Source organism: Arachis ipaensis, chromosome B04 (genome assembly GCF_000816755.2).
Source record: "Arachis ipaensis cultivar K30076 chromosome B04, Araip1.1, whole genome shotgun sequence".
NCBI lineage: Eukaryota > Viridiplantae > Streptophyta > Magnoliopsida > Fabales > Fabaceae > Arachis > Arachis ipaensis.
In genome coordinates, this window is record NC_029788.2 from 59,804,345 (window position 1) to 59,815,155 (window position 10,811).

Sequence of the window (10,811 nt, forward strand, 5' to 3'; positions counted from 1 at the left end):
TCTAGTTGGCTCTTCAAGTCTTGGATATGGGCCTTTTGATCTTGAGTTGAAACAGTTATCATCTTTAGTGGGCTCAGCTTCACTTGCAGAGAAAGTGTGCAGTAGGCATCGACTTTAGCTTAGGGCGTTAGTGGTGTTAACGTTAAGTGAAAATGTGGGGTCGAGAACGTTAGTGACAATCACCTTTTTCACTAATGTTCCTAACCCAAAATGGTCCACGTTAACTTCAACGTTAGTGGCACTAACGTGACCACTAACGTTGCCTCTTGGCCGTTCACAAACGTTACTGGGGTTTACCTTTTCCAATAACGTTGAGAGTACCCCATTCTCCCTACGTTAGAGTTCACGTTAACGTGACCTTTAACGTAGGCTTGCCAAATCTTCGAGAGCGTTAGTGACACCGACCTTCTTCACTAACGCTCCAAAACGCTCCTTTCCGACGTTAGTGCCTCACGTTAATTACATTAACGTGACCACTAACGTGATATTGATTGCCATCTCCAATGTTAGTGACAAAGGTGAGTGTCACTAACGTTGGCTCATCATCCCTTTCCTCCACGTTACCTTCCACGTTAATGTAATTAACGTGGCAACTAACGTGGCTCATAGTGGCTTAGTCCAACGTTAGTGACAAAGGTGATTGTCACTAACGTTGGCGATTCCTTGCTCCTTCCACGTTATAGTTCACGTTAACTAAGTTAACGTGGCTCTTAACGTAGCCAATATGGGCTTAGTCCAACGTTAGTGACAAAGGTGAGTGTCACTAACGTTGGCATTATCTTTCTCTTCCACGTTAGAGTTCACGTTAACTGAGTTAACGTGACTCTTAACGTGGCCAATTGCCCTTTTTGGAGCGTTAGTGGCACTCACTTTTACCACTAACACTTGGAGCTTCCTTTTCCTCCACGTTAACTGCCACGTTAATGTATTTAACGTGGTATTTAACGTGGGCTATGATGGCTTCGAAGACGTTATTGGCGATCACTTTTCTCATTAATGTTGCAAGCTAGCTCCCATTCCACGTTAGTTAGACTAACGTGGCTACTAACGTGGCTTTTCCTTGCCTCCTTTGTCCTGAAATCAAGCAAATAAAGTGCATCAAAGCTCTAATCCAAGTTATGAGTCATGCATCATCCAATTTGTCATTTAAATTCATGCATAATTCACATGAAATCATATAAAATTCACAATGTTTGCTTGAATCAAGATGTAAGTGAAATTCTACCCAAAACTTGCTTATTTCCAAAGAAAATGCATGAAACTACCCTAAAACAGTAATGAAAAGGTCAGTGAAACTGGCCGAAATGCCCTGGCATCAAGATGATAAGCTGTAGCCACCTTGTGAATGATGCCAAGTCTCTTTAGTAGGCCTGTCAACCTACTGTTACAAAAAAGAGTGCCTTGATCACTCACGATTGCTCGTGGTGATCCAAAGCGACAGATAATATGGTTTCTAACAAAAGAGACAATAGTGTTAGCATCATCAGTACGGGTAGGAATTGCTTCTACCCATTTAGAAATATAATCTACAGCTAACAATATATATAAGTAACCACTAGAGTTTGGAAATGGACCCATGAAGTCAATGCCCCAAATGTCAAAATTTTCACAAAATAGAATAATTTTCTAGGGCATCTCATCCCTCTTAGATATATTTCCAAACCTTCAGCATGAGGATAAGATTTACAGAAGGCAGTAGCATCTTTAAAAAGAGTAGGCTACCAGAATCCAGAGTCTAAAATTTTTCTAGCTGTTCTTTGAGGGCCAAAATGTCCTCCACTCTCAGAAGAGTGGCAGGCCTCTAAAATGGACTGGAATTCTGATTGAGGCACACACTTTCTAATTATCTGGTCAGCACCAAACCTCCATAAATATGGGTCATCCCATATATAATATTTGGACTCGCTTTTCAGCTTGTCCTTTTGATGCTTGGTAAAATTAGGAGGGAAAGTATGGCTAACTAGATAATTAGCTACAGGTGCATACCAAGGAACTACTTTAGATACTGCATGCAAGCTATCAAATGGAAAAGCATCATTGATAGGAGTGGAGTTACCCTTAATGTGCTCAAGGCAACTCAAGTGGTCTGCCACTAAATTTTGGGAACCACTCCTATCCTTAATTTTTAAATCAAACTCTTGCAGCAGCAGTATCCAACGTATTAGCCTTGGTTTGGACTCTTTTTTAGCTAATAAATATTTTAGAGCTGCATGGTCTGAGTACACTACCACCTTAGTACCAAGTAAGTAGGCTCGGAATTTATCTAGAGCAAAAACAATAGCCAGAAGCTCTTTTTCGATAGTAGTGTAGTTAGACTGAGCAGCGTCTAATGTCTTAGAAGCATAAGCAATTAGAAAAGGATCCTTACCTGCGTGCTGGGTCAGCACCGCTCCTACAGCATGGTTGGAAGCATCACACATAATCTCAAAGAGCTGGCTCCAGTCTGGTCCTCTCACAATTGGAGCTTGAGTCAAGGCGATCTTCAGCTTATCAAACGCTTCCATACAGTCCTTGATAAACCATTATTTTATGATTTATATTGTGTTTAATTGAGTGGTATTATCAAGTCTTTCACCCACTTATTCATATGATTTGCATGTATTCAAAATCCCTCCCTAAAATTGTTCTATGATTGAAAACTTGCTTCCTAAAGATCTTTTAATTGAATATTTTTTATTATTCTCCTTTATACCATTCGATGCCGTGATCTGTGTGTTAAGTGTTTCAGGCTTCATAGGGCAGGAATCGCTTAGAGAATGGAGAGAAAGCTTGCAAAGATGGAAGGAACACAAGAAATTGAGGAGATGACCAGCGAGAAGTGACGCGGGTGCATGGCTCACGCAACCGCGCGAAATAGAGGAAATCGCACTGACGAGCTCGCGTGCCTGACGCGAACGCGCGGATTGGAAGCTGCATGAGTGACGCGAATGCGTGGACGACGTGCACGCGTAGACGATGCAGTCGCGTGGCTTGCGCGATCTGCAGAACTTGCAGAATTTGCTGGGGGCGATTTTGGGCCATGTTTTGACCCAGTTTTTGGCGCAGAAAAGCAAATTAGAGCCAGGGAACATGCAGAGACAACATTTATTCCGCATAATTTTTAGTTTTAGATCTGACTTTACTCCTCCTCTAGGTTTTCCCTCTACACATTCATAGTTCTTAGTATTTTGTTTTTATTGCTTTTTGGATTGGGATATTGAGAAGAGTTATTACCTCCGCCAAGACTTCATCATTCTAGTTTGTTTTCCTTTCTTGTCACTTACTCTTTCATATCCTTAATTTGTTCAGAATTACTATTGGATTATTTTTAGAATTTATTAATACAAGAAATATTTTTATTTTTAACTGGTCTTTTCGATTATTATTTACAATGTCTTCCTTTACTTCCTTTTCTTATTTTGTGAAGTTTACATTCATAATGAGCGAGTAGTTCTCTAACTTGATTGGGAGTTAATTGAGAGGAGAACCTTGAGTTGGAATACTCAAGAGTAAAATTGTAATTGGGTTTATTGTTGGATGGCTCTCTAGTCACTGACACTAATCCTTCCCAAGGGAGAGGATTAGAACTTGTGAATAGAAGCAGACTTCTAACTTGCTTGACTTTTCTCTACCTAGTAAAGGATAACTAAGCAGAACAACCTTCAATTATCAATTAATCTTGGGAGGACTCCAACAAGAATAGAACTTCCGATTAATCTACTCCCGGTCAAGAATTTTATTTAAATTACATAAATTCTCTGATTTAATTTCCTGTTTATCAAACTCAAAACCATCTTGGAAAACATCTGATTAATAAAATAGCACATCTCTCTGCAACTCATTGGGAGACGACCTGGGATTTATACTCCCAGTATTTAATTCTAATTTTGTGACAAACCTTCTAAATTGATAAGCGGATTTTTGTTGGTTAAGAACTGTACTTGCAACGTATCTCTTATATTAATTTCTTAATCCGCCAATTTTCGCCACGTCAGTTTTTGGCGCCGTTGCCAGGGAGTTGCAATAGAGTGCTGAGTTATTGATTGGAATTTATTTACTTGTATTTATTTTATTTTGCTACTATGAGCTACATGTTTCTTTCATTGAATGACGCGTCACTTCCTGATCCAAGCTTGCCAGTATTTGATCCTGAGATTGAAAGAACTATTTCACGTATACGGCAAGCTCAGCGTCGGTTAGTCCTCTCCGAGGACGAATCTGAAACGTCACTTAAGGAAGAAACAAGCTCCCTTTCTACTGATTCGGTTGTTTTATGTGCAGGTGACATGGCAGCACCTAGGAGAGTTACTATCCAGGAAGCTGGAGCCCCTGATTTTACACTGCAACCGTATCAAGCGCATCACCCAGCAGTGGCTGCAGATTTTGAAATAAAGACTGCACTACTCAACTTGATGCCTAAGTTTCATGGCTTACCTGCTCAAGAGCCTATCAAGCACCTTAGGGATTTCCACACAGCCTGTTCTACTGTCAAGCGTGATGGTGCTGATGAAACTTCTATTCTGTTAAAAGCCTTCCCATTCTCTCTTAAGGGAAAGGCAAGAGAGTGGTACTACACTCAACCCGGAGCAACTGTTTTCAACTGGGATACGCTCAGAAGAGAATTTTTGGAAAAATTCTTTCCAACTGAAGTTACTGATAAACTGAGGAAAGACATTTCCATGATTGTTCAGGATGAATTTGAGACTCTCTACGAATACTGGGAGCGCTTCAACAATCTTCTGGAAGCATGCCCCCACCATATGATTGACAAGATAGTGTTGCTCGGCTACGTCACACAAGGCATGAAGCCTCAAGATAAGACCACATTGGAAAGTGCTAGCAATGGGTCTATGAAAAAGTACAAGACCACTGATGAGGCTTGGCAATTGATTAGCGACTTAGCTGAATCTACTCGGAATCACAGGCAGAAATAAAGCCGGTCAAAAGCTGTTGCAGAGGTATCTTCTAGCAAAGAGACTACTACTCTGACTCAGAGTATATGTGAAATGACCAACTTACTGAAGTAGATGCAGTTGAGTCAACAACAAGCTCAGCAAGCTCAACCTTCTCCACCACAGCAAAGTCAACAGTTAGTCCCACAGAGAGTGTGCAGAATTTGTGCTGATTATAGTCATTATACTGATGAATGTCCGCAGCTCCAACAGGAAGACAATACTGTAGCAGCCACTCATAACTTTTATGACCACCCGAATCAAGGATACAATCAACAAGGAGGCAACTACAACCAAAGTGGGAACTATAACCAAAGTTGGCAGGATAATTCCAACCAGGGCTGGAGGGACAACAATAACAGAGGAGGCAGAGACAATCAAGGACATCAGAGGTGGAATAATAACAACAACAGGCAGCAGAACTAGAACCAGCCTTACAGAGCACCTCACCTGAGGCAATCCCAAGGACCACAGCACAACCAACAACAAGTTCCGCAGATCACTTATTCTAATTCCTCTCCGAATGACGAGATGTTTCAATCCCTTGCGCAAGGACAAAAGAACATGGAAAGTTCACTTAACGGTCTAACATCCGCTATACAAGCTCTCATCTCTCAGATGGGATCATCCAATACTTTAAACACTCAACATGCAAGCTCCATTGGAATTCCTTCTCAACCCTTACCCAATCCAAAAGGTGGCATCAATGCCATCACCCTAAGGTCTGGAACCACACTGCAAGAGAGGAATCAGGAGGAGCCAAACCCACCAGAACATGCCTCAGCTGAAGAGGTGGTGGAGGTAGAAGATGCTGAAGAGGAAGAGGACGTACAAGACATGGTTGAAGAAGAAGAAGCTCAACCACAGAAAGAAGCACCAAAGGATGCAGACGCTGCAGAAAATGCCCTCCCTATTCCATTTCCACAAATTGCAAGGAAACCCAGAAAGCAGATGGAACTTGATCCCAAAATGGTAGAAATATTCAAAAAGGTTGAGGTAACTGTTCCCCTTTTTGATGTTATTCAACAGGTACCTAAATATGCAAAGTTTCTAAAAGATTTATGTATACATAAAGACAAAATTAATGAATTAGAAACTATTCCTTTAGGTAGTTCTATATCTGCTTTAATGGGAGGTATACCTGAAAAGTGTAGTGATCCAGGTCCATGTATGGTTAACTGTACCATTAGGGGTGTGATATTTTCTGACTGTATGTATGATTTAGGAGCGTGTGTTAGTATAATGCCTTTGTCTATATATGACACTTTGAGGCTCCCTCCCTTAAAAAGGTTGGCAGCTCGTTTTGTGTTAGCAGATAAAAGCATTATTATAGTGCTTGGAATTGCTGAAGATGTATTAGTGAGCATTAAGGGGCTCACATTTTCCATTGACTTCTATATCCTGGAAATGCCACCTAATGACTCAGGAAGGCCATCATCAATCTTGCTTGGAAGACCATTCCTGAAGACTTCAAAGTTCAAGCCGGACACGTTCTCAGGAACTTATTATTTTGAAATAGATGGCAGAATAGTGAAATTCAGTTTAAATGAAGCTATAAAGCACCCTCCGGAAGATCATTCTATCTCCCAGTGTGACATCATAGATGAAACCGTGGCTGAAGTTCACCAGGAGGAATTAGAAGAGAAGTACATAGGGCAAGGTCCAAGTGTGGGGACATTTTCAGAGGACAATGAGGGCACTTCACCATTATCACCAGCTCCAGATAATCCAGAGCCTGGCCATGAGCAGAAATTAGAATTAAAACGCCTTCCTCCACACCTCAAGTACGCTTACCTTGAGGACAAGCAGAATTTTCCAGTTATTATTGCGACGGAGCTCACTTCTCAACAAGAGGAACAGCTACTCAGTGTACTGAGAAAACATAAGAAAGCGATTGGATGGAGCCTAGAGGATATAGTGGGCATCAACCCTCAAGTTTGTGAGCACAGAATATTCCTAGAAGAGGGAGCAAAGCCTGTCCGTCAACCTCAAAGAAGAATGAATCCCACTATCTTAGAAGTTGTCAAGAAAGAAGTGACCAGGCTACTTGAAGCAGATATCATTTACCCCATCTCCGATAGCGAATGGGTCAGTCCAGTACAAGTGGTGCCCAAGAAGTATGGAATCACAACAGTAAGAAATGAGCATGGAGAGCTTATGACAACTAGAGTGCAGAATTCATGGAGAGTTTGCATTAACTATAGGCGTCCAAAACCAAGCCACTCGCAAGGATCATTACCCTTTGCCATTCATTGATCAGTTGCTTGATCGTCTGTCAGGTAAATCCCATTATTGCTTTTTAGATGGTTATACAGGCTATTTTCAAATTCACATAGCTCCTGAAGATCAGGAAAAGACTACTTTTACATGTCCTTTTGGAACTTATGCTTATAAGAGAATGCCATTTGGCTTATGCAATGCACCAGCTACTTTCCAAAGGTGCATGATGAGTCTTTTCTCTGACCTTATTGAGAACTGTATGAAGGTTTTTATGGATGACTTTAGCGTTTATGGTGATTCATTTAGCCTTTACTTAGATAGTTTATCTAGAGTATTAGATAGATGTGTTAGTACGAACCTTGTATTGAATTTTGAAAAATGCCACTTTATGGTAAAACAAGGGATTGTACTAGGACATGTTGTGTCTAATACTGGCATTTCGGTAGATCTAGCAAAGGTGGATGTTATTTCTAGTTTACCTTACCCCTCCTCTGTGAGGAAAGTCCGTTCGTTCCTTGGCCATGTAGGTTTTTATCGGAGATTCATTAAGGACTTCAGTAAGGTAGCACTACCCTTATCCAGACTACTGCAGAAAGATATTGAGTTCGAGTTCAGTGAGGATTGCAAACAAGGGTTTGATAAGCTGAAGACCGCCCTGACTCAAGCTCCAATTGTGAGAGGACCAGACTGGAGCCAGCCATTTGAAATCATGTGCGATGCTTCCAATCATGCAGTAGGAGCAGCGTTGGCTCAGCGCAAAGGTAAGGACTCTTTTGTCATTGCTTATGCATCTAAAACTTTAGACGCTGCTCAGTCTAATTACACTACTACTGAAAAAGAGCTCTTAGCTATTGTTTTCGCTCTGGATAAATTCCGAGCCTATTTAATTGGTACTAAAGTAGCAGTGTACTCAGACCACGCAGCTCTAAAGTATTTATTAGCTAAAAAGGAGTCCAAACTGAGGCTTATACATTGGATACTGCTACTACAAGAAATTGATTTAGAAATTAAAGATAGGAGTGGTAACCAGAATCTAGTGGCAGACCACTTGAGTCGCCTTGAGCTCATTAAGGATACCTCCACTTTTATAAATGATAATTTCCCATTCGACAACTTACAAGCAGTATCTGAAGTAGTCCCTTGGTATGCACCTGTAGCTAATTATCTAGTCAGCCGCACTTTTCCTCCAAACTTTACTAAGCATCAAAGAGACAAGCTGAAAAGTGAGTCCAAATATTATATATGGGATGACCCATATTTATGGAGATGTGGCGCTGACCAGGTAATTAGACGGTGTGTGCCTCAATCAGAATTCCAGTCCATTTTAGAGGCTTGCCACTCATTTGAGAGTGGAGGACATTTTGGCCCTCAAAGAACAGCTAGAAAAATTTTAGACTGTGGATTCTGGTGGCCTACTCTTTTTAAAGACACTGCTGAATTTTGTAAATCTTGTTCCCCATGCTAAAGGTTTAGTAATATATCTAAGAGGGATGAGATGCCTCAACAGATTATGCTTTTCTGTGAAATTTTTGATGTTTGGGGCATTGACTTCATGGGTCCATTTCCAAATTATAATGGTTATTTTTATATATTGTTAGCTGTAGATTACATTTCTAAATGGGTGGAAGCAATTCCTACCCGCATTGATGACGCTAACACTGTTGTCTCCTTTGTTAGAAACCATATTATTTGTCGCTTTGGATCACCACGAGCAATCGTGAGCGATCAAGGCACCCATTTTTGTAACAGGAGACTAACAAGATTACTGAAGAAGCATGGGATAATTCATAAAGTGGAAACTGCCTACCATCCCCAGACTAATGGGCAAGCCGAGGTGTCTAACAGAGAGATAAAGCGTATATTGCAAAAGATAGTCAAACCTCATAGAAGAGACTGGAGCACCAGACTACAAGATGCACTCTGGCCATACAGAACAGCATACAAGACACCCATTGGGATGAGTCCCTTTCGCTTTGTTTATGGTAAATCCTGTCACCTCCCAGTTGAAATAGATCACAAAGCCTTTTGGGCAGTGAAGGAGTGCAACATGGGATTTGAGAAAGCCGAAGCTGAAAGGAAGTTGCAACTGCAAGAATTAGAAAGCCTTCGCCTAGAAGCTTATGAGAACTCGAGGCTATACAAGGAAAGGATGAAGGCTGTGCATGATAAGCACATCAAAAGGAGAGAGTTCCCGCTAGGGGACTTAGTCCTCCTTTACAACTCCAGCTTGAGGCTCATGCCAGGCAAGTTGAGATCAAGATGGGATGGCCCGTATAGAATAGAGAAGGCTGAGCTATACGAAGTTTTCCACCTGAGTCATCCTTCAAGCTCTGAATTCATCAAAGTCAATGGACATCGCTTAAAGCTTTATCATGGTGAAAAGATGAAGAATAAGAAGGAGCTAGAGATCTTCCTCTTGGAAGATCCACCCACAGAAGAAGACTGAGCTAGTGGAGCGTCCAACTTAAGGACGTTAAAGCAAAGTGCTAGGTGGGAGATAACCCACCATGGTATGATTGTTCCTTTCTCTCTTCTTAGTTTTCTTTTTAAATAACTCTTCTCCGTACTAGTGCATATAGTTTGCATATTGCATATAAAAAAATAAAAAAAAAAAAGAGAAGAGAGAGGAGGAAAGCGGCATGTGACGCGACAGCATCACCGACGCGTCCGCGTCGTATTGGCCCTAGGAAGAAAAGCAAATTTAACAGAGAGTCACGTGTAAGCGCAGCTGGAGGCGTGCCTTTGGCACAACTTGATCCACGCGACCGCATCCCCGACGCGTCTGCGTCATGTGGGAAAAATGCCTCCCACGCGTCCGCGTCAAGAACGCGAACGCGTGCCCTGAAAATCGACGTAAGAAAGGGTGTAAGGCAGAATGTTACACTGGACCGGGGCTGGAATGATGCTAGTCGCACAAGCCCTACCACGCGAACGCGTGCCCCATGCGTCTGCGTCGTTTTCCAGTCTTGGCCATTCACGCGATTGCGTCCACCACGCGAACGCGTCACCTTGAAATTTGGCAACAATGAGTTTCGAATAGAGAGTTGTGCGGGCGCGAGGCTGCCCTCGCGCCACTAGCACAGAACAAGTCACGCGTCCGCGTGACCGACGCGTCCGCGTCGATTCATATATGCGCTTTTCGCGCGAACGCGTAACCCACGTGTCCGCGTCGCCTGCGCCGCACATCTTATCCAAATCTGCCAAAATATCTTATCTTTTTCTTCCCCAAATCCTACTTTTTCTTTTCCCTTCTTCTTTTCCCCCTTCTTCTTCTTCCTTCTTCCTTCTTTCTCACTTTCTACTTTCTCTCTCTCACCACCATTATCAAGGTTTTTCTTTTCTTCTTCCCTCCTTCCTTTTCTATTCTTCCTCTTATTTTTATGTTCCATTATTCTTTTTCTTTCTACTTTCACTATCCTTGTTTTCTTTTTCTTCCTTCCTCTTTTTATTGGTGTTGGAAATTTATTTGGGTCATTATTTCTTATATTTTGCTTGTGGATTGTTACAGAATTGTTTGACAATTATATATTAATTTTTAAGGGTTGCTTGCATGTCCAATTTAATACTTTCAATAGCTTATTCACCATGCATACTATGTGTTTGTGAAAATACCCGTATGGCATTGTGCACTATTTTTAGATTTCTTTTATTCTACTACAC